General features: G+C 36.4%; 1 long non-coding RNA gene across 1 annotated transcript in view; it reads right to left on the reverse strand.

Moving 5' to 3' along the window:
- The window catches only part of LOC103668276, a 258,377-nt gene that overhangs the window by 66,927 nt on the left and 163,790 nt on the right, over positions 1-27,660 (reverse strand). The window lies entirely within an intron of this gene.

Raw genomic sequence — 27,660 nt, forward strand, 5'->3', positions numbered from 1 at the left:
AAAAAAAACACCATAGAAATGGTATATATAAAGATTCACATGTCTTGTGAATCTTTAGTTTGGTATTTATGAAGTTTTACTGCTTCTTCCTAATCACGCAGCAATTTCGAAGAATCTTTAGATGGATAATCAGTATATCAATAAAGAGAATAGATTATAACAGAGTAAAAATATTAGGTCAGAGAAGTATATTACACAATAGTATTTTTATAAGGACCCAAAATATGCAAAACTAAACATCATATTTTTAGGGATACAAACAAATATGACAGAACTATTCTTAAAAGGTAAAGGAATGAGGCCATCTGGTGACTTCTACCTCCAGAAAAGAGAGCTAGAGAATTATTACCAACTTTCCTGCTGAGGACAATTAAAAGAATTGTATGAACTTTAAAAAATAAATTCCTTAGTGCATCAAACAGCTCATAATAGGGTAAGAAATTACCAAACCAAGATGTAGGGGAGGTTGCAAGAATCAAGAGAAGCTCAGCACTGAAAGTAATTTTTTCCCTCAGGGCATCTGCTTCTTAGAAAGCAATAGCTATAAAACTAAACTAGTTTTTAGTGGCCTTGTGGGGATAGAGAAGCAGTAGAGAGAAGAGTAGAACACACAGATCACATCAATCTGAGAGCTATTGGAATTATCATGGTATAAAATAACTATCCTTTCTTTAATATATTATAAGAAAGGCTTGAAAATATATGTAGGAAACAACTATCAATGTGACATAGCATATATGAAAACAAAACAGACTCACTAGAACAGAAAAAGAATTAAAATCAGGAATTCAATGTATGTGTGTGACAAGAGATTAACACAGTTTAAGAGAAAATTACTGAACTGGAAGCAAGTCAGAGAACATTTACAAAGAGAATTAGTTAAGTGAATGACAGGTCAGAAAATTACTCAGAATAAAACACTATAACACAAAAATCCAAAACAATGAAACAGAGCATAAAAGTCATAGATGATACAGTAAGAAGCTATAATATATTGCTAGTATCAGAGAGAGAGGAGAGAAATAATGGGGAAGAGGAAATACTTGAAGAGATAATGGTTGAAACAATTACCAAACTAATGACAGATACCACGCCACAGATTCAAGTAACCCAACAAATATCCATCGGGATGAAAAGAAAAATTAAGAATCATCTAATGAAAGTAAGATAACCCTCAAAAGGGAAACAGACTTTAAGTCGCAGTGGAATTCAAAAGACAATAAAATGATGTGTTCAATTCACTTTTTTAAAGTAAATTAAATTCTATATCCATATACAGGGAAGACTTTTTTTCCCATAATTAAGTGTAAATAAGAATAGTTTGGGTCTGGGGGCGCCTGGGTGGCGCAGTCATTAAGCGTCTGCCTTCGGCTCAGGGCGTGGTCCCGGAGTCGTGGGATCGAGCCCCGCATCGGGCTCCCTGCTCTGCTGGGAGCCTGCTTCTTCCTCTCCCACTCCCCCTGCTTGTGTTCCCTCTCCCGCTGGCTGTCTCTCTCTCTCTGTCAAATAAATAAATAAAATCTTTAAAAAAAAAAAAAAAAAAAGAATAGTTTGGGTCACAAAGAAACAAAACAAAGCTAAAATCAGAATTTGCTACCAGCAGACTCGGTCTCAAGAAAATACTAAATGTTGCTCATCAGACACAAGGAAATCTCTGAAAGGCAGAGATTCCTGAAGGAATGAAAAGAAACTGCACAAAAGTAATAATGTCTGATTCTAAAATATACAAAATTAAAATACACGATAAGTCAAAAGAAAATTTAATGATTAATTAAAGTATTCTAGGTTTTTTTTTCTTAATTGGGAGAAAGGTAAAGGTATTAATGAACATTTTATTATGATAATATTTTTAAAGGCAAGAGAATAATAAATTCAGCCTTGAGAACAGTAGTTACGTCTGAAAAGGGAGGATGAATACATAAAATGGGCCCACAACTCGAAGCAAGAAGATGCTATGCTCTAGTTCTTAAGCTGGATGATGTGTTCTTGACTACTTATTTTATTATCATGCTTCTTAATGTGCACACAAAGTACATAATGTGGAGTATAGTACATAATTACATTTAAAAATTACCTATTGACCAAGAGTTACAAATTACATTTCATAAAATGATGGTCTGGCATACATAAAAGTGAATAAAAGAACTGAATTTGAGAAGTTTATCAACAATATGTATTATTTGTACAGCACTTAAAAATCAAGCTTCTCATAATATTTTGATGATTTTATGAATGTAATCAATTCAATTTGTTCAATTATCACTCCTCCAGTAGACTTGTATTCTTTGTCTGATTAGACATACATCAAAGCGATTCTTTTTTTCCTACTCCCTTCACAACACGCAGTTCTGAAAAGTCATTACATACCATAAATACTTACACAATTCTGGATTTATCTCTCACAAATCCTGCAAATCAGCACTTAGAAAAATCAGCAAATGTACGTCCTACTTCAGAATGAATGAATGCATTGGTATGAATGTATTCTCACTTGTGAGTAGACATGCTCATTCCAAACAAATATAGTTTCATCATTTTTATAAAAAATGTGGACTAGCGGATTTTATGTCATGTCTGTATCATTTAAGAGCCGTTTATATGAAAGTCTGTTATCAGTTTGATATAAAATTACATTTATTTTTTTCCTATTTATAGTCATTTTTTGGCTTTGCATTATCATCCTTTTTGTTTAATCTCATTTTTGGACATATATAAAATACATACAGGGTTTAAAATGTTTTATACTTTATATGTCCACAAACTAAAATGACAAACTCTACTAAATAAGTGTGTGTGTGTGTAGTACTTAGCTGATTTCAACAGTTTATTATAATATGTAGCAATTAATCCATGTGATTTTTAAAATAATTATTTTCTAGGTTTTCAGATAATCCTTTGTTCCCGATTTTGACCATAATCCTAATAAGAATCATAATCCCCTTGCAGGTCACTTTAACATTTTATTAGGATATGCCAGTATTTCGTATATTGACAATCTCTTGGAATCTCAGTAATCTTGAATACTATAGAAAACACAAAGATATTTGAAAAAACCCCTAGGTTACAAAAACTACTTCACAAATAATAGGTTTTTAAACTATTTGGAGAACACCTCAGGCTCTCAGGTAGAGCTTATTTACTCAGAGTTTAACTTTGATTTGAACAAAGTTGGATATTTTGTTTCCTGGGGGGAGAATATTAAAAAGTAGAAAATTATATTTATGTTTGGGGGAATAAAGGAGCTATCAGGGATGCAGTCATAGTGCCTCTCTGACATAGCAGATGGTCTCATAGAGGAAAGACTTAGAAAGTCTTTAAAATACAGCATCCACTTTACATCAATGAATATTTTATATTTCAAAAAGGCCAAAAAGGGCATTAAACAAAACTTAACATTGAAAACATGGACAGATGAACCTAATGCTATATGAGACTGATCATGGGACCACACAGAAAAAATAATAAATTCAATTTTTTTTTACCCAGGACTATAACTGAATACTTCATGGATATATTTTCGGATACAAAAATCTACAAAGAAATATTGAATTTTACACAGTAAGTTTGCTGTTGGTAGTGGTACTGGTATAGCGATTCTAAACCGCATTGTGTTTATCATAGGGTACTGCAAATGAGAAATATATTGATGTTTTCCCTGTGGAAAAACAGAGATAAAACTATTAAATGGGGGAAAATAAGGAATAGCCTGTGGGGGTATATATGAATTAGAAATATCAATATGAGTTCCCCATGTAATAATTCCATCTCTGTCTGCTGAAAGAACCCAGAAATAAGGGCACTCAGAGCAGTGAGCACCCCTGGATCAGTCTGGGCCCAATCGGGAGATAGAAATCTCAGTGTGGGTTAAAGAAGGGGATGTTTAATAAAGAATAATTAATAATCTGGGATACAGGATTGACTATAAGATATACAAAAACTCTATATGGTGCTCTTTGGCTGAAGAAGAGCACCCAAGCAAGGACAACTTGGAAGGGAGCCCCTTCCCAGGGCTGGGTTTCAGACCTCACTGGTGAAAGGTGTAGTTCAGCCCCCTAGACAGCAGAGAAGTTTCCTTGTTCCCCAAAGCCAGAGTTGGTCTAGAATCACTAGATAAGCAGGAGACCTTTCAGCGTACAGGCAAAGACTATGGCAGATAGCAGCCAATCGGCAACCACTGGTGTGTATGTGTGTGTGTACACGTGCACACATGCCCACACAAAGGAGGTGAAAACCCTGTGGGCCATGGGTGAGCAGCATGGGGCCTACAGAAGGATTTGGCAGCTGTAGGGAGGAAGCCTTGGAGGCACTGGTTTTGACAGAACAAGGATACAAACGTGCCAAGGACCCACAATCTAGGCGCATGGTAGGGGCACAGGTCCACCCTATGTCTTCTCACCTACACTGCGGTTCTACCATGCCCCAGAAGGGCCCATTTCTCCTGTAGTGACCCTCCAGTGCCCTCTTTTGAGATGTTTAACATCACGCTCACTTTCCAGGAGGTATGCTTAAAGGAATTTTGTGTATTATCATAGAGTCTATGTAGATGTGTACAACTGGAACAAAGAGATAATAAATTGACTACTGTCACAACATTTAACATCCAGATATTTGTTTCTAAATGCCACTACTCTTTAGAAAGATCAGGGCTCCTTGAATAAAAGATTGATTCTAGGTCTGGGTATGGAAGGAACTAAAAGCTTGGAACTTCTTGCCAAAGACTTGCTGTGATAGCAGTGGCAAGAGCCATCAGCATGAATGGGCTCCCACTCACCAAATTTTGTTCAAATGAGCATCAAAAAGGCTAGGGACAGTGAAGGCTAGGAAACAATTGGTGGGATGGCGGGGCCACGTGGAGGGGTGAATCCATTAAGGCCATAATAGTACTCAAAAAGATGGAATGGTGAGGGAAGTTGAAGTTCTTCTTTATGGAAGAATGATAGCTAAAAATATAGGTGGAATACAACAATTCGAAAGTCACAATTAGCAATAAACAAAGTGATCATTGCTTGAGGCAGGGATTTCAATGTATGCTCAAACCACTGAGGGCAAGTTCTTGGGAACTTCCAAATTCACTACCTTGAGATGTGTCACCCCACTGATGACGTATAACTGCAAAAGAACCGGGTGTCTCCACCAAAGATAAATGAGGAAAACTCTCGACTTAACTGTTACCGGCCTAGCAACCCCAATAATGGGACAAACTGACATTAGGTATCTCTCTGATGGGAAGCATCATGGGCTTTCAATATTTTGCATCAAGGAAGGGGCATTTTCTTCAGCAACATTTGTGATCTGAGCGTTGGCATGACTATGGACTTTTTGTTATGCTTTTCAGGCTGACTACCATCTTTCCAAACTGGGAGAGATCACTCTTCTGCTTTGTGACTCTGTGGCTCGATTTTTGATTCTTTGTAAATTGCTCTTTGCTCACCATATTCATGAGAACCTTTCTACACAGCAGGTTACCTCTCAGCCCCACTGCCTGCCCTTTCCCAGTCTCCAGGGACCTCACTGCCATAGCAGTGGGAGTTCCCTTCTCTCTCCTGCTGGTCCCTTAGCCTTCAGCCGCTGGCGATCTGCCTTGAAAGGCCTACAGTGCCTTAAGGGAATTTTTAACCAGTACTTGTCCTCACAGAGGTCGGGAGCGCTTCACTTGCTAAAGATTTGCCGTGCCTTGGAACGAATTCTCTCATTTCTCCAGCTCTAAGCTTGGCATTCAGATGGCTGCTGCCTGGCCCCAGTCACATCTCGGATCATCTTTCTCAACTCTCTCTGCTTGCACTACTCCTGCGCATTTACTGGAAGTTGGTAGAAACCCTGGGGCAGGTCAGGGCAGATACACTCTGGCTGGAGCTCAGCAAGAGTCTCATCCGTCACGTGATCCCACTCACTGCCATTAAAGTTTGTTCGATACCTGGCTGGTTTTTCCTTAATTCCATCTGTGGCAGATGTAATCTCCCACTGCTCCACTGGAGTGAAAAGAACTTCTAAGAACTTGTAGCTTTCTAGAATTTAGTCTATTTGGATTTTTTTGCATCCTCAGCTCTCCTATATGCTTAAGCATTTTGCATGTCTATATATTGAGCTTGTTAATATTGTTAAAATGTCAATAATTGAGAGTTTCTATACTAACTGGAAGTGGAAGTCTCTGATGCTTTTTAAAAACACTCGTAGAATATAGCTCGTACCGCTCCTCCCAAAGAGCTATACCCTATTCCAGTAGCTATTACTCATATCACAGCCAAGGCTGTCCTCTGCTCATCCTCTTAAAATGCAGTTTCTCAGATGTATTTTCAACTTAGTAGCAAACGAAAAGGAAAATGTTATCTTTTTAAGGAATAACAGACCTGCATTAGTTTTCTATTGCCATTGGAACAAATGATCACAAACTTGTGGACTCAAAAACAAAGGAAACCCAGTTCTGTAGTCATAAGCCTGACACAGGGCTCAGTGAGCTTAAATTAGGGTTTCAGCAGATTTACATTCCTTCTGGAGGCTCAAGAGGAGACTGTGTTTCCTTCTTTTTTCCAACTTTTAGAGGCAACCCATATTTCTTGGCCTGTGGTCCCCTTCCTCTATTCTTCAAGCCCGCAGTGCTGCCCCTCCCTGATCCTTTTTCCACATGGCCGCAGCCTTCGCTCTAACTCCTCTGCCTCCCTCTTCCACTTACAAAGACCCTTGTGATTACACTGGGCACCTGGACAATGGTCAGCTGATTAACAACCTTAATTCCTTCCTGCCTCCTAACCTAACATACTGACAGGTTCTGGGCATTAGGACATAGTTATGGGGGGGGGGCAGGGACCATTATTCTGCCTGCCCCAAGATTCCTCATCGCTTGTCCTTCAGAATTCTCCAAAATTGATTAGTGTCCTCTCTAAAAGGACACCATTCTAATTCTTCAAAAGTTTACACAGACTATGATTAACCCTAATTTCATTCACATAGAAACCATTATGACCATTTTAAAAATGCATTTACTGCACAAAGATAGCAGCATTCCCAAATCCTAAGATCATTTTTTAGCAGTATTAACAAATTTTACTGGACAGAAATGTTTTCTATGCTCTTATAATACAAGATTCAAAGTAAAATGCATGTAGAAATTTAATCTTAAATTTATTTTCTTAAAAAAATTAAAAGTAAATTACAGGTAAAAGTGCATATTGTATCAAATATTTTATTGGTGTGTCCTAACTAGCTTGAGGCTATTATCAAATATCCCTCTGATAAAGGGAAAAATATATATGTCTTGCTTTGGAGACAACATTATATGAGGTAAATAATATGCTGAGAATTGGCTGGCAGGAAAGCAAGTCATTTTTTATAATAATCCAAGCATTTTAATGGAGAGCTATTTATCAAGCTTTCCTATTATCACTTGGTATTTGAACCATAAAGGTAATTAACTACAAATAAGTGAACCGAATAATATGCCTACACCTGTCCACCCTTTATCAGCATGACTTTATGATGCACAGTGGTAGGAGAAACGTTTTAGCTGGGAGGCAAAAAATAAAATATTAATGCTTTTAATATTGAATGCCTTTATGCCTTTGGAACAATGATTCAATAATCTGAGCCAGGTCTTGGGATTTAAAGGTGTTAGGGTCATACCTGAATAGCATAGCAGTTCCTTTGCCAGCCCCAAGCATTCTGACTTAAAACTTCCACCTGCAACTACAATTCCTTCATATGTTTAAATGATACCTAGCAAGATTTAGCAATATTGCCATGCCATGCCCAGTAGCTCTAAGGATTGATAGCTAGAATTTAATTTTTAAGATACCGTTTGTGAGATTCTGGCATATTTATAGAATTGCTTAATTATAATAGTAAAATTTAAAGTAATAACAATAAACAGTACAAATATCAGGCTTTTGTTTTCCTAATTTTGAGATCATAGACCATCAAAGGAATTATTACATTTTGAAATGCAGCAAGATACCCTGATGAATGAAAGCATTGTGTTTTTTTTTCAAGGATAAAAAACTAGGCATTGGCCAAACATAAAGGTGTGGGCCATAGAAAAAAAAGTACAAAGTAAAACCTAAATAAGTTAACTAAGTAATTTAACAAGGGCCCAAAGGAGTAAATGCTTTACCCATCTAAACTCACAGATACTGGACACAAGGTCTACATCTAAAGTTAAAAGTCAAATGTTAGGGGATAGGAGGAGAAAAGGGGACAAAAAATAGAGGTCTAGAGCCAGCTTTCAGCCATGAGTGCACTTAGTACACCTGCTTTGTACCATGGCCCCATCCCTGGATTTGCTCTTTTGTATGTCAGGGAGCAATTGAGGCAAATGTGTTTCTTGGGATTCCAATGTACAGCCTCTCTTGAGAATTTTTACATTAATTTATAATTTAAAATTTAGAGTCCAAGTTAATAATGCAGAAGTGAAGAGTCAAGTATGTCAATCAGCATTAATAGGAATGAAACATATAAGGGCTTAAACTTCCTGCAATTTTCCAGACTAATGTTTCACACAGGCCTGTTGACATGGTAATATTTAGGGGAAATAGGTGCACAGCCGGTTACAGGTATTAGTAGCAAAGGAAAAGCATCCTGAGGATCAGTTTATAGAACATTATAAAGATGAAAGACAGTATTTGACATCATGGAGAAAAATCCGTAAGTTGGTAGGCTTACTTATTTATTTTTTTTTTTTAAGATTTTAAAATTTACTTAGAGAGAGCATGTGCATGTTGGGGGAGGGGCAGAGGGAGAGAAAATCCTCAAGCAGACTCCTCCCCACTGAGTGCAAAGCCCAGTGCAGGGCTCAATCTCAGGACCCTAAGATCATGACCTGAGCCAAAATCAAGAGTCAGCCACTCAACCTTCTGAGCCACCCAGGCACCCCTGACTTATTTTCATTTTAAATCATTTGTTTGCCTTTGTCCATATTTAGCACCTAAGAAAATCACTGGCCTATCGAGTCAATTTAGCAAAACAAATATAAAGGCAACTATGTACTATGAAAATTCTACTCTTCAACTGGCACAAAAATAGACACAGATTAATAAAACAGACTAGAGAGCTCAGAAATAAACCCACCCTTATATGGTCAATTAATCTATTACAAAGAAGGCAAGAATATACAATGGTGAAAAGATAGTCTCTACGATAAATGATGCTGGAAAAACTGGACAGTTATACACAAAAGAATGAAAGTGGAGCACTTTCTTACATCATACACACAAATAAACTCAAAATGGATGAAACACCTAAATGTGAGACCTCAAACCATAAAACTCCTAGAAAAAAACATAGGCACTAATCTCTTTGACATCAACCTTAGCAACATTTTTCTAGACTTGTCTCCTCAGGCAAGGGAAACAAAAAAATAGTAATAAACTATTGGGGGTTTGCCTTGGTGGCTCAGTCGGTTAAATGTCTGCCTTTGGATCAGGGACTGAGCCCCATGTTGGGCCCTGCTCAGCAGGGAGCCTGCTTCTCCCTCTCCCTGCCACTCCCCCTGCTTGTGCTCACATGCTCTCTCTCTCTCTCTCAAATAAATAAAATCTTTAAAAAATAATATTATTAATAATAAACTATTGGGACTATAAATAAAACCTTTTGCACAGCAAAGGATACCAACAAAACAGAAAAGCAACCCTACTGAATGGAAGAAGATATTTGCAAATGATTTATCTGGTAAGGGCTTAATATCCAAAATACATAGACAGTTCCTACAACTCAACACCAAAAATAATAATAATAATAATAATAATAATAATCCAAATAAAAAATGGGAAGAGAACCTGAATAGACGTGTTTCCAAAGAAGACATACAGACGGCCAACAGATAATCTGAAAAGATGCTCAGCATCACTAATCATCAGGAAGATGCAAATCAAAACCACAATGAGATATCACCTTACACCTGTCAGATGGCTAGAATCAAAAAGACAAGTAATGGGGTATGTGGCTGGCTCAGTCAGAAGAGCGTGCAACTCTTGATCTCAGGGTCATGGGTTCAAGCCTCATGTTGGGCGTAGAGATTACAAAAAAAAAATAAACTTTATTTTTTAAAAAAGACAAAAAAATAACAAGCATGGCAAGGATGTGGGGAAAAGGGAATCTTTCTGCACTGTTGGTGGTAATGTAAATTGGTATAGCCACTGTGGAAAAAACAGTATGGGGGTTTTTCAAAAAAATTAAAAACAGAAATACCATGTGACCCAGTAATTCCACTACTGGGTATTTACTCAAGAGAATGAAAACCCTAGCTGGAAAAGATATATGCTCCCCTATGGTTACTGTAAGATTATTTACAATGGTCAAGATAAGAAAGCAACCCAAGTGTCCATCAACAGATGAATGAATAAAGAAGATGTGGTATATATATTTATATACTATGGAATATTACTCAGCCATAGAAAAGAATGAGATCTTACCACTTGTGACAACATGGAGGGACCTAGAGGGTAGAGGGTATTATGTTAAGTGAAGTAAGTCAAAGAAAGACAAATACCATATGATTTCACTTATATGTGGACTCTAATAAACAAAACAAATGAATAAGCAAACAAAAGCAGAAACAGACCTATAGATGCAGAGAACAAACTGATGGTTGTCAGAGGGGAGGGAGGTGTGGGGAAAATGAGTGAAGGGGAGTGGCAGATACAGGCTTGCAGTTAAGAAATGAGTAAATCATGGGGATGAAAGGTTCAGCATAGGAAATACAGTCAGTGGTATTTGTAATAGTATTGTATGGTGACGGATGGTAGTGTACTTGTGGTGACAAGAGCATAACATATAGACTTGTCAAGTCACAGTGTTACATACCTAAAGCTTATGTAACATTGTGTGTCAACCATATTTCCCTAAAATAGTCTACCATTCCGAAATGGGGAGGTGTGTTATACATTAAAATAATGAGGCCATCTTGTTGCTTACTCATACCTGTGTAACAAATGATATATAATAATAGTTATTCATGTAGTTGTAATATATAAATACAGTTTAGCCCATTCCATGAAATGCCTTAATGGTTTTGTTCAAATTGTTTGTTATGTAATGATGAATATGTGTAAATTAAAATACATGCTACATAGAGGACATGCATGAATTAGCCAAAAGAAAAATACTATAAATGCTTATGTTGTTATAGGGTTGTCTTGTACTTTAAAAGGCAATTTTTAAAATCCAAAATCTGTAGAGTCAAATTATTAGGGTTCATTCACATTATAGAGTATCAATATACTTCTAAACAAATATAGTAAGTGGTTCTTGGTTTTGTTTTTTGGGAGTGTGTTTTTGAGAGAGAGAGAGACAGGGAGAGCAGGGAAGGGACAGGCAGGGGGAGAGGGAGAGAGAAAATCTCAAGCAGGCTCCACGCTCGGCCCTGAGCCTGATGCAGGGCTTGATCTCCCGACCCTGAGATCATGACCTGAGCTGAAATCAAGAGTCCAACGCTCAACCCATTGCGCCACCCAGGTGCCCCTAGTAAGTGGTTCTTAAAAGGACTTCCACTATTTAAAATATGCTTTCATTCACACACACACACACACACACGTGTCAATTAATACGCAACCTTTATAAAAGCAGTTACATTTTACAAAATAAGGATAATCCTTTGATATTTGTCTGGAATTACAAAGTATCCTTTTTGGAAGATTCATTTAACATCTCAAAATTTTTTTTTAAACAAAAGTGGCACATTTACTATAATAGCTTGATACAATTAAAAGTACAAAGTAATTGTCATTGTACTCAGCAAACATAATTGTCCTTTGCTTTTATAATATCTCATCCCCTTTAATGTCACTGACAGTTTTGGTTTTTCTCAGGGACATACAGAAGAGGAGACAGCACTCATATTTTCTAATATATAAGGAAGATGTTACATTTATAGCCATTCAGCTATGTTTTTCACTAATACCATATTCTGCATTTACTTGCTTTTTGTGTATTATTTCCTTTCATAAGAACCACTACTTTCTGCTCTATCATCATTTTGCATGCTAAACATTAGTATTTTCCATACACTATTACTATGTTGGGGCTTTTAATGTTTTAAACACATTTAATTTAAAAACAAACTTGTACAATTTTTATCTTTGTTGATTTTTATCACCTCTCAGCGTTTTCTAAAACTAGGAGGAAAAAAACCTTTGCTTTGTCAATACAATCTGTCTTGATGTTTAAACAAAAGACACAGTTTTATTTTTTCAAAAAAATTTCAGTTTCAGCAGGACTATACATTTATAAATATTCTTAAAAATCTGCCCTATTATTTCGCTCCATTAAAATAGGAAATTGTCTAACACACCTACCATAATGTGCTTTCCTGACATTTTCTGACTTAACATGAGAAGCAATGTAGTATGTGGAAAAGCCTGAACCAGACGGACTTAAGTTAAATCCTTGCCTCTGTCAATGGATGGTTGTGTGAATTAGGACACATTTATTAACCTCTTTGAACTGGGGGAAACGTACCCACTCTCTGAGATCTTATGATGTTTAAATGAGAAAATGAATACAAGGGACTGAGCAACAATAAAACTTTTTTAAAACATAATAAGTAAGATCCAAAAAAGTCAATCCACACTATCTACAGGATGGAGTAATTGTGAATTTAATAAAATAGTAACCAGTACTAACCAGCCCACCTACCTTGTGGGATGTTTCTGGATTTCAGTTGAAAGACCAACCCCTCACCAAGTCCCATATGCATGTTGATGTTACATGGTGGGGGCTGTATGCTTTCGCTTAAATAACCACTGGGATACTTCTGGGTCCTATTGCTAAGGTGACCCAATAAAAGACAGGATACCTAGTTAAATTTGAATTTCAGAAAAACCAGAAATACTTTCCTATAAGTTTGTCCCCCAAGTACTGCATGGGGAGGAGAGAGAGAAAGTTAGGAATGAAGTGAAAAGATCTTTGACTAGTTCTTCTACTGCGTTGGAACAGTAAGGCAACGGATCCTCAGAGCTTGAGATCATCATTTCCAGGCCTAGACTGGAGGTTGCTGCAAAGCTTCAAAGCAAGTCCCACATCCTATATGCTGCCATATTTGATAAATCATGGAAAGGATAGCAGAGCCAGTAGATCATCTGGCAGGGATCATAAACTTTGTGTGTGCGAGTGTGAGAGTGTGTGTGTGTGTGCGCACGCGCGCGCCACAGAGACAGTCTGGTGCCTGTGGACTTTCCAAAATATTGTTTGTCAATATACTAAAAATGACATAATGGATTACAAAAGAAACCAATTATATGAAACCACATTTATCAAAATATTTTAGGGGGTTGGGTAAAATAGATGATGGGGATTAAAGAGTTACACTTATGATGAAAAAATAAAATAATAAAAAAATATTTATTGTAGAAAAAAATAAACTACAGCCTGATGGCTAAAAAAAATTTTAAAACAAACTGTGATACTGCAATGTTGGCTGTTAATTATGAGATTAAATAATAAGAACTAATGATGACTCTAAAAATCACTGTAATTTCAAAATAGTGATAAATATGAACACTAACTCAGTTATGTGAAGCAACTGTAGTGTGATAAACAAATTGTGTCTTTTGATGACAAACTCATAGGCACTGTTAAAGCTACTAGGGTATGCTGCCTAAATTCATAAGTCAAAGGAAATGTTAAATTTCAGTTGGGTATTTGTGAAAAATAAAGATGTGTGATTTCTTCCAATCCAAGTGTCCAAACCCCATGAACTCTAACCCTGGACCCCTAGGGCACAGTTATCCCAAGTTTAAAATCCCTGAGATAACGCACTGGCTCTCCATGGCTTAGCATTCCCTCCAAAATTTTATTATGAAAAATTTCAAATTTAGGGCAAAGTTAAAGGAGGTTTAAAGTAAAAACCTGCATAACCCTCTATGAGTTATATCATTAACATTTGACTCTATTTACCATCTATTTATCCGTTTCACAGCCCATCTTATTTGCTGATGCAATGCAGTGAAATGCAGACTTCTGAACAATTCTCCCCTAAATATTTCAGTATAAATATCGTTTGCAGCTAATATTTCTTTTGAAGTACAAAACACACACAATGAAGTATACACATTTTAAGTGTACTTACTAAATTTTAACAAATGCATACATTTATGTAACCCACATCACTGTCAAGATATAGCACTAATTCCCTTGTTTTCCTTCAGAATCAATCCCTGACACGGCTTTTTTTTTTTTTTTTTTAAGATTGTTTGTATGTATGTATGTATATATGTATTTGTCAGAGAGAGAGCACAAGCAGGGGGAGCAGCAGGCAGGGGAGAAGCAGGCTCCCCACTGAGCAAGGAGCCCGATATAGGGACTCGATCCCAGGATCCTGGGATCATGACCTGAGCTGAAGGCAGACGCTTAACTGACTGAGTGACCCAGGCGTCCCTATTTTATTTTTTGGTATACAGGTGATTCAGAGGCTCCTATGTGCCACCTCCCCACCTACTATCAAACAACAGAAGTTGAAAGGACAGGTGGACCATTGGAGAACTGAGGTTGTAAACATAACTACATCAAAGCTGACGGTTTGACAACAGAATGACTGTAAGATCATAGTCGGCTGCACTAGATGGTAAGGTTTGCCCAAAGAGGAGGTGATTCCAGCCAGTTCGAGGAGAGCAAGGCACTACCATCTAAAGGCAAGTAGGTCAGTCTGATCTTTTTGTGGTGAAAACATGGCCATATAAATTTAATACAATTGGTAGCTCAGGGTTGTGGTAACCATCAGAGACCATTATTAGTATGGTCATTCAACCAAGAATTATTAAGTAACCAGAATATACCAAATACAGACGTGGCTTTCCTGATTACTCATGTAAAATTGACCCTCTCCCTCAGGGTGCTTCTTACCACCTGGCGTGCACGCTTATTTAGTTGTTTTTCTGTGCTGGGCCTCACTAAAGTGGGTTTCGTCCATGTTACTCACTGCCACTTTTTCCAATATTGATCGAAGAGATTGACAAATGACTAGACAGAAAAACAGACAAGGACTTTACTCGCACACGGATTACTTTTCCTTCCTTTCTGAAATTCTTAGTTAAAATTTATTCCTAATAAAATATAGAAATTTACCTCCTAGCTCTAGTGGGACTATTAAAGATTCATCCATAACCCTTGGAGTGCTAGTTTTGGGTAGTGGTGAATGTGTGCGGCCTCTGAAGCCCACCTGCCTGGATATGAATACAAGTTTGTGCTCATCCTCGTGATGTGAGCTCAGTCAATTTATTTAACCTCCTCTCTGTGCTTCAGTTTCCTAACCTGCAAAATATGGGGGGTAATAATCCCAGAGGAGATGATTAAATGAGTTAATGCATGAAAATTACTCAGGACACATATTCAGTGCCTGATGCTGCTGGTTCTATTACTGTAAGTAATTCTGCAGCCTAAATTAGCAACTCTGGTCCTGGCCAGATGAAGAAATGACTAAGAACTCTGGCTAGTCACGCAGCTTCAGAGATGCAGCTTTGAACTGAATAAAACCAAAAGGTCCAGTCCAGTCTAGTCTGGAGCAGATGAAAAGGACTTATTTTAGTTCGAAGAAACAAAACCTTTATTCCAGGAAAAGCAAAGAGTCTGTTTCTAGGGCATCTTAGCCCTGTGGACCCTTATCAACTCAATGTACCCCCTCAAAGGTTCAACTTTTACTTAGAATCACAATAAAACAGGGAAAAAAAGCCAGAAACGAAATTTAGACATGAGCTTCATCCAGAGCTGATAAATGAATGAAAACATACCCTAAGCTCCCTGGATCTTTTCCTCATTTGAGACAGTCAAATTAGACAGCAACTAGAAATATGATCAAATGATTCTACAGGGGGTGCCTGGGTGGCTCAGTGGATTAAGCATCTGCCTTCGGCTCAGGTCATGATCTCAGGGTCCTGGGATTGAACCCTGCGTCGGGCTCCCTGCTCACTGGGGAGCCTGCTTCTCCCTCTCCCTCTGCCTACCACTTCCCCTGCTTGTGCTCTCTCTCTCTCTCTCAAATAAACAAAATCTTAAAAAAAATGATCCTACAGCATCTATAACATCAGACAGTGAAAGACACAAACAATATGCCATTTGGCAAACATGCACACAAAGGCCAATTTTGATAGGCTTAGATATTTCTCTTTGCTTTGTTTGGAAGACCAAGATAAGAGGATTAAAGCATTTCCAAACTGCTGACATTGCTTCCAGCAGTGGTGCTATTTCATAGAATATTCCTTTAGTGAGCTGAGTCCAACACATGTAATGTGTTATAGATGTTATCACAGATGTGATTTCTCAGCTATAACCAGGCAACATGGGATATTCCATAGTATCAAACCCACAATGAAGGAAGTGATTCCACTCTAGGCCAAGTTAATTGTCTAGATAATTCAAATTTACCCTTTAATTACAAAGTCTTAGACAAAAAAAAAAAAAGAGAAAAAAAGCATTCTAAGAAGCATTTCTACAATGCTCTAACAACTTCAAAAATATTTCAAAATTAATTGTAAACTGTTCATAAAAAAGATTATAAAGATTATTTCACCATTGTTATCGTTATTTCTAAAATCATCAGTGTGTCAACGTTTGAGCTGCAGCTTCCTATTTTCCTAAGCTTTCTAAGCAACACAATTGGAAAACCAAGTATTATAGAAATACATTTAAAGAAAGAGGAACTAAGGTATGAATGATGGCCTGAGAAGGTTTTTCTTTATGTTAAGGTTATTGAAAGTATGACATTGATATCAAATGGTCAGAAGCTTTTTTTTTTTTTTTAAGATTTTATTTATTTGACACAGGCAGGTGGAGAGAGCAAGCACAAGCAGGCAGAGCGGCAGGCAGAGGGAGAAGCGGGCTCCCTGCTGAGCAAGGAGCCCCACGTGGGACTCGATCACCGGACCCTGGGATCACGACCCGAGCCGAAGGCAGCTGCTTAACTGACTGAGCCACCCAGGTGCTTCCAAATGGTCAGAACCTTTAAAAATACTTTCATATTTCTAACCTACATTCTGGATATATGAGCTTCTTACAAAAAATAGCCTTGCATAAGTTAGTGTAAAGTGCAATGGTGTCAGTAGGTAATAGTTTCCTTTGGATTCAATGATCAAATGGAATAAGAGCTTTCCAGTTCATATTTTATATCATTTAAACAATGGATTGTCTAAATGGAAAAAGACGGAGAGCAGATTATCTTTTCTTTTAAGTAAAAGGTCGCAGAATCAGTTTAGAGTGCCAGCCATTACAAAGATAATAGGCAATAGGATGAAAAAGAAGTTGAATTTAAGAGTATTGAAACTAAATGCCAAAACCCCTTTCCACTCCTGTAACTTCTTTATCCATGAACTTTACTAATCAATATGTATGAAAATGATCATATCAGCATGGTCTTGACATCCTCATGGATGGTTCAGAATATATATATCTCATATACATATGTATATATACACACACATGTGTGTGCATATATGTACACGCATATATATTACCTATATATCTCTCCCCGAGTGATGTGCTCACTTACAGCATTCTTTATGATTTTAAAGAGCCAGATATAAAATGATACAAACGCAAACTGATAGTGACTACAAAAATTTCACTTATTTTTTTATTTGTTAGAAGAATTTCAGTGTCATTTTGTCCTCATTTTCTCACTTCTATCATGCCGTTTCTCTGTTTATATCTTTCTGGGAGAAAAAGGTCTTATTTTCTAGTACTACATACAGCATTCTTTATGATTTTAAAGAGCCAGATATAAAATGATACAAACGCAAACTGATAGTGACTACAAAAATTTCACTTATTTTTTTATTTGTTAGAAGAATTTCAGTGTCATTTTGTCCTCATTTTCTCACTTCTATCATGCCGTTTCTCTGTTTATATCTTTCTGGGAGAAAAAGGTCTTATTTTCTAGTACTACGGAAACAAAATAACTTTACAGTATTATGCCATAGTGATGATATAAAATAATTCCACTCACCCCTGGAATTAAAAGTTATATCCCAGAANNCAATCTGTTATCATTTTACAAGTTATTTTTTTAAGTCCCAGACCTTTTAATGTTCAGCATATCAGAAATATTATTTATATTTTCTGTATTAGAAACATCAAAAGTATTGCCCCCAAAAATTAAAAAAAAAAAAAAAGACATTATCAGTTCATTTATATTTTACCCTTTTGGTAAGATGATGTGATGACAAGACAATTCTAAAACCCCCGTTTTCTACATTAAACCTTTTGTGTCTAAGCTGGAAATTTATTGTATCTTCAAGATTCTGTCTTCATGATAAAAAAAAAAAATCATTAGGAGACCCAGAAGTTTAGTAGATTTCCAAACCTCCCACTTGTGATCCAAGTATATTTCACTCTAATTCAAACTAATGAGGCAGAACTGTCCTAACTATGAAAACTGTACTCTGATATATCCAAGTCTCTAGGAGGTATTTTATTTTATTTTATTTTTAAAGATTTTATTTATTTATTCGACAGAGATAGAGACAGCCAGCGAGAGAGGGAACACAAGCAGGGGGAGTGGGAGAGGAAGAAGCAGGCTCATAGTGGAGGAGCCTGATGTGGGGCTCGATCCCGTAACGCCGGGATCACGCCCTGAGCTGAAGGCAGACGCTTAACCGCTGTGCCACTCAGGCGCCCCTCTAGGAGGTATTTTAGAAGAAAACTTTCAAAATATAAGACAGCAAAGGACATTGAAATAGAATAGTTCTACACCAAAAACAAAGTTGAAATATGCAGAAGAATAAATAAAACATTAAGAATTGAAGAGATGTAATAACTTGCCTTAAAATAGTTGATTTTGTTTCTGTTACAATACTTTTTTTGCATTTCTATTTATTTTATTTTATTCTTGGATTTCAAATAACTACACTTATCATAATTAATTGTCCAGTGACAGATGAAGATGGTATGTAATAACATTAATGTGTTTAATGTGGAAGGCCTAGGTGGCTCAGTTGGCTGAGCATGCAACTTGATTTCAGCTCAGGTTATGATCTCAGGGCTGTGGGATCGAGCCCCATGGCAGGCTCTGTGCTTAGTCGGGGGAGTCAGCTTGAGATTCTCTCTCTCCCTCTCCCTCTGCCCCTCCCTGCCCCACTCTCTCTCTGTCATTCCCTCTAAAATAAGAAATAAATAAATCTTTAAAACAAAAACAAAAAAATGTTTAAATTTGTTTAATGCTTACCATATTAATAGGAACAATCTCAAATGTTTTATAATTCATTTAGCCAATGTGACAACTCCATGAGATAAGTATTATATCAATTTTGCAGATGAAGAAACTGAGGGACAGAAAAGCTAAGGAATTTGTCCAGGGTCACACAGGTGATAAGCCAAGAATAAAATAAAATAAGCAGAAATGCAAAGAAATACTGTAATCAAACTCCCCGGTAAGAAAACCTGAACTGTAATTGATGAACTGCTGGAGGCTCAGTGTGGAGAACTGTCAGAGTTTAAAAAACTCCCAGGGACCCAGTATATGAGGCTGGTTTAACATCTGAAGACCAATTAAGTTAACCATCACATCAACAAGCCAAAAGGAAGTCACATGATTATATCATAGATGTAGAAAAAGCATTTGACAAAATCCAACACCCGTTCGTGATAAAAACTCTTAGTAAACTAGGAATAGAGAACTTCCTCAAACTTGATAAAGAGTATCTACAAAAAACCTGCAGCTAACATTGTATCTCATGTTAAGAAACTTGAAGCTTTCCTAAGATCAGGTACCAAGCAAAGATATCTCCTCTCCCCACTCCTTTTCAACATCATACTGGAAGCAATAAGATCAGGAAGGGAAGTAAAAGGCATACAGATTTGGATGAAAGAAATAAAACTGTCTTTGTTCACAGATGACATGACAGTCCATGTAGAAAATTTGAAAGAAGTGACCAAAAACAAATAAACAAACAAAAACATTGGAACTAATAAGCAATTATAGTAAGGTTGCAGGATACAAGGTTAATAAACAAAAGTCAATGACTTTTCTATATACCAGCAATGAACAAGTGTAATTTGAAATTAAAACACAATTACCATTTACATTAGTACCCCCCAAAATAAAATACTTCAGTATAAATCTAATAAAACATATACAGGATCAACATGAGGAAAAGTATAAAACTTTGATGAATTAAAACAGTGAAACTATATAAATGGAGAGAATTCCTGTGTTCCTGGATGGGAAGTTGCAATATTATCAAGATGTCAGCTTATCCCAACCCAATCTATACATTCAATACAGTATCAGTCAAAATCCCAGCACGTTATTCTGTGGACGGACAGCTATCAGATTCTAAAGTTTATATGGAGAGCCAAAAGACCCAGAAGAGCCAAGGCAATACTGAAGGAGAACAAAGTTGGAGGCGGAATTTATTCTTCTTAAAGGAAATCTCAGTTTTGCTTTTAGGGCTTTTTGACTGACTAGATGTGGCCCACCCAGATGACTGAGGATAACCTAACTTTACTTAAAGTCAACTGATTAAAGTTGTTAACCGTATCTATAAAATACCCTTCACAGCGGCACCCACATTAGTGTTTAAATAACTAGGAACTCTTGCCCTAGTTAAATTGGCACATGAAGCTGACCATGACAATCATGTATGTATTTTCTAAATATTTTCTCCCAGTTAGTAGCTTATCTTTTTATTTTCTCACACTATCTTTCAAAGAGAAGAATTTTTTAATTAAAAAATTAAAAATCACTTAGGTTTTAAAATTTTGATTTTTAATTATAACTTTTAATTATAATTTAATTGTGTAGTACCAAATTTAATTAACCTTTTTTTCTTTCATGGACAGTACTTTTTGCAATCTATCCAAGAAATCTTTGCCTAACTCAGTCCTAAGTATTTTCTCTAATGTTTTCTTCTAAGAGGCTTATAGCTTTTGGTTTTAGATTTATACTTATCACTGATTTTGTGTTAATTTTTGTGTTTAATATGAGATAAAGTTTAAAAAAAATTTTGTGCATGGATGTCTAATAGTTCAGCACCGTTACTGAAGAGACTATGTTCTATCATATTTCCTTTGCACTTTTGTTAAAAATAAATTAACCAAGAATGTGTGGATCCCCTTTTAGACTATTCTGTTTCACTGATGTATGTGTTTATCTTCATAAGTTCTTAATCACTGCAGCTTTATAGATCTTATTATCAGGTAGTATGATTCTTCCACATTTTGCATTTTTGACATCATTTTGGCATTTCTATATCTGTTGCATTTCTCTACACACTGTTTTCCATTCTCAGTTATCACAGTCCTGTGCTCTCTGTTGTCCAATCTTTGAAAACTAGTGTTTCATATACTTGGTAGTTCTACTTTTCTCCAGGCTTTCCACATCCCCAAATGAACATAGCCATCTCTCCACTTCCTATGGTGATGCTTAAACTAAGCTGATACTGGAGTTTTTAGTGATATCACATTTTCTTAAAGGATGGAGGTAAAAGAGTAATTAGAGAATGCAAGGGCGTGGTATTTTGCATATCACTAATACTGTTTCCAAAGTCTGGCATAGGTCATTCTTAACCGACAGTTATTTTTTCCCCCCGAGTCTTGGCTTCCTGTAAAAAACTCCATTCCGAGAAATCAAGAGATAATCATTTCTCTCATATGTTCTTTAATCCACTTCCAGACAAACTGGTTTTTCAGACACCAAGGAAAAACTAAAATATCCTTTAAAAAATTCTTCAAATAAAATAACCATGTTACATTAGTATTCAGAACACTATAAGCTCTCGATATTGTTCTGAACTTTGCCATTCTGGATTTTTCTTTTGCTTCATCTGACTCCAGGCCCTTTCAACTATATTTTCCTAAAGGAAAGAGCTTTCTACCATCAAAACTGATTTCAAGACTCCATCTTTAGCAACACACAGATCCTTTGAAATGACAGTTTTCTTGAAGAACCTCACTGGTGTTAGATAAATTTCTGAGGCAAAACTGAAGGTCAAGGCTCCTGTGCGGCTTTCCTTACATGTATGTGTGTATTGACCAGGGGTGCAGACGAGGTTCACCTTCCCCTTTCCTAAGCAAACACCACGGGTAGCAGTTGTTTTTTCACTCCCATAAGATTATATTACATTAAGACTCAGATGGGAAAATAAAAAATAGAAATGTTCTTTGTATAAATAGGGCTTTAAAAAATAATAGGATATTATTACACTTTTGACAACTCGCCAAATAGGTTTGCTTAAAAATGAAATCACCTATTAAGCAATGGAATATTTGGTGTAACAATATAAATAGCGTATGTATACTATTTTCTTATTAACATGTGTTTTCTCTCCCACTGGGAGAAAGAATAAACTCTGAGTGTTTGAAAATAGACCCAGCTGTCAAATAATTAACTTTAACACAATTGGAAACCAAATAAGCATGCCATTGTGTTACTCCAACCTTTTTGTCTTTCTTGAGATTGTTACCATTTCGTTATTAACCCCAATTTCAGGAAACTTTTAAAAGTATATAAAGTCTTCTGTTTCTGTAAGTATTTTATATACAGATTTTGATCCAAAATGGATATAAACTATTTCCCGCTCAGAAAAAATTGGTTTGTGGGGCACCCGGCTGGCTCAGTCAGTGGAGTGTGCAACTCTTGATCTTGGGGTCATGAGTTCAAGCCTCACGTTGGGGGTAGAGAATATTCTAAAAAAATTGGTTTGTGGATTCTGGAAATTTTTCTGAACACTAAATGTTAAGTATAACCAAAGGTTCTGCCTTCAGCCTAGACTTTCTCCTTTGGTGACCTTACCCACTTTGTCATCAACTGTGACCTCTTCTCTCTAAAGGTCTTGACTAGAGTTTCCAAAGGCTTTTTTATCTTCCTGCTTCTTGAGCTGCATTCCAAATGTTAAAATTCATTATCTTTCCTACTGAAGTTAATTTTCCTCTTGACTTTCCTAGATAGATAAGAAGGAAGGAGGAATCTTTTTGCTGTTACTCGGGTTGAAAACTTTAGAATCAGTGGTGATTTTGCTTCTCCTTTGATCCTCACGCACTGGTATCTACACATGCGGAATCTACTTTCCCGGTCTCTCTCCATTTCACTCTCTCTTTTTTTCTCCTACTCATTCTTGTGCTACAAGCCCTGATTCTGAGATCATCACATAAACTATTCAGTGCTTCCCAAATTCATTTCTATATTCAATCAACTTGATAAGCTAATTGTCCTTTGTTCCAGCTTTACTGTGATTATAAATATGTTGTTCAAAAATTTAAAAAACAAACACAATAAGGATGGAAACCAATGACATAAAAAGATTCAAATTACATTTACAGAAAGAAAAGGGGCACCTGGGTGGCTCCGTCAGTTGAGCATTTGACTCTTGATTTCAGCTGAGGTCATGGTGTCAGGGTTGTGAGATGTAGCCCCACACTGGGCTCCACGCTCAGCACAGAATTTGCCTGAGTCTCTCTCTCCCTCTCCTTTTGCCCCTCCCCCCAAATAAATTAATATATAAAAATATTTTTTTTAAAAAGAAAGAAAAACGTACAACATTTGAAATGAAAATTTCACTGGATGGAATTATAGCAGAATAGACCTGCACAACAGAAGATCAAGGGAGATAAAGGCATGGGGATAAAAACTATCCAAAATGAAGCACAAATAGAGAGGGAAGAAAGGACTGAATAAAGAAATTACAGGATATTATTAAATGGTCTAGAATATGTGTAACTGGAGTCCCAGACAAAAGAGGAAGGCAGAACGAGAGAGAGAAAAAAAGTAAAGAAATAGTACCAAAACATTCACATCTTCGAGAAACTAAAATCGCCAGATCCAAGAACCTCACTGAATCAGAAGCAGGGTGCAGACAGACAGAAAGACAGACACAAGCACATCATGATACAATTTCAGAAACACAGTGATACAAAGAAAATCTTAACAGTCACCAGCAATTCTACTCCCAGGCACTTCCTAAAGACAACTCAGACAGGAAATAATTTTGCATTATTTAGTCCAAAATGCCTGATACTGGGCAGATGGAAGCTCAATTTGTTGGCCTTAGGGAATAAGAGAGGGCCTCATTTTTTGAAAGATGAGACAACTGGCAAGATTATTAAAACATGAATCCTGTTACTGGAAAAGAGAAAATACAAAGCTGCTTTCAGGGGTCAGGCAAAATCCATACTAAAAGCTGGCTTGATTTAAGGCTGAGTCACCTAAGTATCAACCTAGACAGAGTCCCATAAATTCTTCCCAACATAGGAGGCAGTTAGGAAGTTAATTTATATTACATTAAGTTTTACCTAAATTTCTCCTATCTCACAAAGTCTCTTGGAATCCTTTATTTTAAAGTTCTCTTGAAGGGGCGCCTGGGTGGCTCAGTTGGAGAAGCAGCTGCCTTTGGCTCAGGTCATGATCCTGGAGTCCCAGGATCAAGTCCTACATCGGGCTCTCTGCTCAGCAGGGAGCCTGCTTCTCCTTCTGACCCTCCCTCCTCTGGTGCTTCCTCTCTCTCTCTCACTCTTTCTCACTAAAATAAATAAAATCTTTAAATGAATGAATCAATGAATGAATGAATGAAATTCTCTTCAAAAAATCACAAAAAATGAACAAATTGTTCCCTGACACGAAACCATGACAAAAGCCCTACTGAACGAAGCAATAAAGGCGAGAGTCTGAGAACTAGATTTGGGTGGCTGTGGTGTCCGAGGATCATACCATACTAGCTTGAGGACAGTAAAACCAATCACTAACTTCATTTGCTTCAGAGGACAGGGCTCTTGCACACTCAGGGAAGACTGGCTCTGAAGTGAGCAATGAAGTGGAATCTCCAGATTGGAGCTGTACAAACCCTGCAGTGCGGAGTGGTGCCCAGGGTTTAGGAGGGATGGAACTAGAGAGGACCAGGTTTGCCATAGTCTAACAGCAAGGAAACGTGTGTGTTTCAGGTGTCACCTAGATTTGATATCATTTTAAAAATTCGACCTAACTTTTGCTTTTCTTCATTAGTCTCTCTCAATTTTGAAATGGGTTTTGAATGTGTTCTATTCTGTGTAAAAGGAATCCTCACAATCTGCCCTTAACCAGCTTCTCTCACCTCCTTTTGAAATTATGGCACTTCAGACCAAAGACTCTTTTTGATTACTTTATATCTTGAGAGTTGCTTAAAATAACAAAGATCATCACTCCTCTCTCCCAAATCTCAATAGATGAAATGTGTGTTACCACCTAATGCCCAATATGTAATTAACTGGGCTTTATTTTAGAGACTTCGGTAGTCTCACAAGTTCAAAGGATTTCTCTCTACAACTTGTCAAATATGTATATGAGGAATTGCCATGGCAAACTCGGTATTTGTTCTCTTCTATAAGAAATCCTTACCACTTTAAGATATCTACTGTCAGTTCACAGAGCGCGAACCATGCCCATTCAGCTTCTTTTCAACACATAAACTCTTCTGATGGATTATAAAGTGTAAACATAAATAATTAATTCCACGGTCTTCCTTTTGGAAAAAAACAAGTTTTTAGTTTGATAGATTTTTAATAATTATTAATCTTATTGCAAATTTTATTTCCTTCCTCTTTATTACTATCATGAATGAAGTAGACTATCTTTAATTATGTGTATCTCTGTACATACTGATAAGTAGAAGTTCTAAGAGGGAATAAAAGTACAAGCCTAGATATATTTGTTGTTTAAGTAACAAAGCCTATATTTGCCATAAAGATCACTATATGAGTTTTCAAAATTTCATGCAATTTGGTAACAGCTACGGTTTTTTACTCTACAAGGATATACCTTTGGTAAGATTCAGTTAACCTGAAGTTTTAACAGACATGTAACTGTCTTCCGTTTTTGCTGGAACGTTCAAGTGATTCTCTACTGTCTCAAGCTATATATTATTCCAACCCAGCTGTGTGTGACATTTCAGACTAGTGGGTGAGAATCATGAATACTATAGAGCTCAGTCCCAACAGATATTTAAGTTTCAAGACTAGAATTCAATGTGTTTATAGGACCCAGTGTTTAATGATCGGGACATTTGTCTGCATGGGTTTAGGTCTGTATAAGCCTTACCCCTGAATCCTAAAATTATTTATGCAAACAACCAGACATCACCCTTATTCAGATACCTTTTAAATAACATATCTTTTAACTGACAGTGATAGTAGTAGTGGTAATATTGATGATAATAAATTATATGTGTACAATACTTGCTTGCCAGGTTAATACACATTATATAAATTATCTTATTAAACCTACATCCTACATAATAACCCCATGAAAAGATATTACGATGATTTTCAATTTACTTAAAAATAGTACGGAGATGTAATACATAGCATGGTGACTACAGTTAGTAATATTGTATTGCATATATGCAAAGTGAGTAAATCTCACAAGTCTTTATCATAACAGAGAAATTCTGTAACTATACATGATGATAGATGTTAACTAGACTTATTGCGGTGATTATTTCATAATATATACAAATTGAATTATGTTGTATAACTGAAACTAATATAATGTTATATATCAATTATACCTCAATAAAACAGTTAAACATACCTACATACATACATAATAAGACCAATACTTGAAGTCCAGAGAGATGAATTACTTTGCCCAGGGCACAAGGCAAGTCAGTGGCCATTTCATTATTCCATTCAAGTTTTTCCAATTCTGATCTTGAGCTAGCAAAAACTTCTTCATTATTTATAGTATATTCTCATTTAGGAGTTTGGAAAATGAGAATAAAGGAGATGTAAAAAAAAAAAAATCTCTTCTTCATTTAATTATGTGTATACCCTGGTAACTGCCTGCCTTGGAATATGGAGATGAATTGATGCAACACTGCCTTCAAAGGAATTCAGACTAAAATACATTAACTATTTTCAGTTAAATCACTAAATATTCTAAAATAACGTTATTTAAATGTTAAAATGTAAATACTATTTAAACTGAAATAACAACTTGAAAATAGTTATAAGTAGAATATTCTGATTCGGTCATTAAAATACAAGTCAAGAAAAAGTATGTTCCATTTCAGAAACTTAAACCAAATAATAAAAAGTTAAAGACTTATGTAAAAGTTCTGAATGGTAGAAAATATGGTAGAATCTTGACACCAAATTGCAATTATAAAAGTAAAACCAATGTTGAGAATTATGGAAGTTGCAATTCTAAACTTAATTTCAAACAACAAAAACTAGTTGGTGATGTGAACATGGAAGGGATCTTGGAGGAATTTAACATGAAGTTTTGGGATAGATAAGTGCAAAGGAAATGAAACTGAGCATATTTAGATAAGGTCGAAACTCAGGAATGCTTAAAAACTCAGAGAAAATAGTAAAACAGAAATACCAAACAAACAAAAAGTCTAAAAGGAATGAGGATAAAAAAATTTTGATGATGCTGAGGCGCCTGGGTGGCTCAGTCATTAAATGTCTGCCTTTGGCTCAGGTCATGATCCCAGGGTCCTGGGATTGAGCCCTGCACTGAGCCCCATATCGGGCTCCCTGTTCAGCGGGAAGCCTGCTTCTCCCTCTCCCACTCCCCCTGCTTGTGTTCCCTCTCTGCCTATCTCTCTCTCTCTGTCAAATTAATAAATAAAATCTTTAAAAAAAAAAAGTTAAAAAAATTATGACAATTCTAAATAATATCATTAAGAAAAAAAGACAATTTTAAAATTAACTAATACAGATTTATATTTGAACTTAGAGATACAAACAAAACTAAAAAAGATAGAACACATTTGT

This window comes from Ursus maritimus, assembly GCF_017311325.1.
Source record: "Ursus maritimus isolate PB19 chromosome X unlocalized genomic scaffold, ASM1731132v1 scaffold_X1, whole genome shotgun sequence".
NCBI classification, from domain to species: Eukaryota; Metazoa; Chordata; class Mammalia; order Carnivora; family Ursidae; genus Ursus; species Ursus maritimus.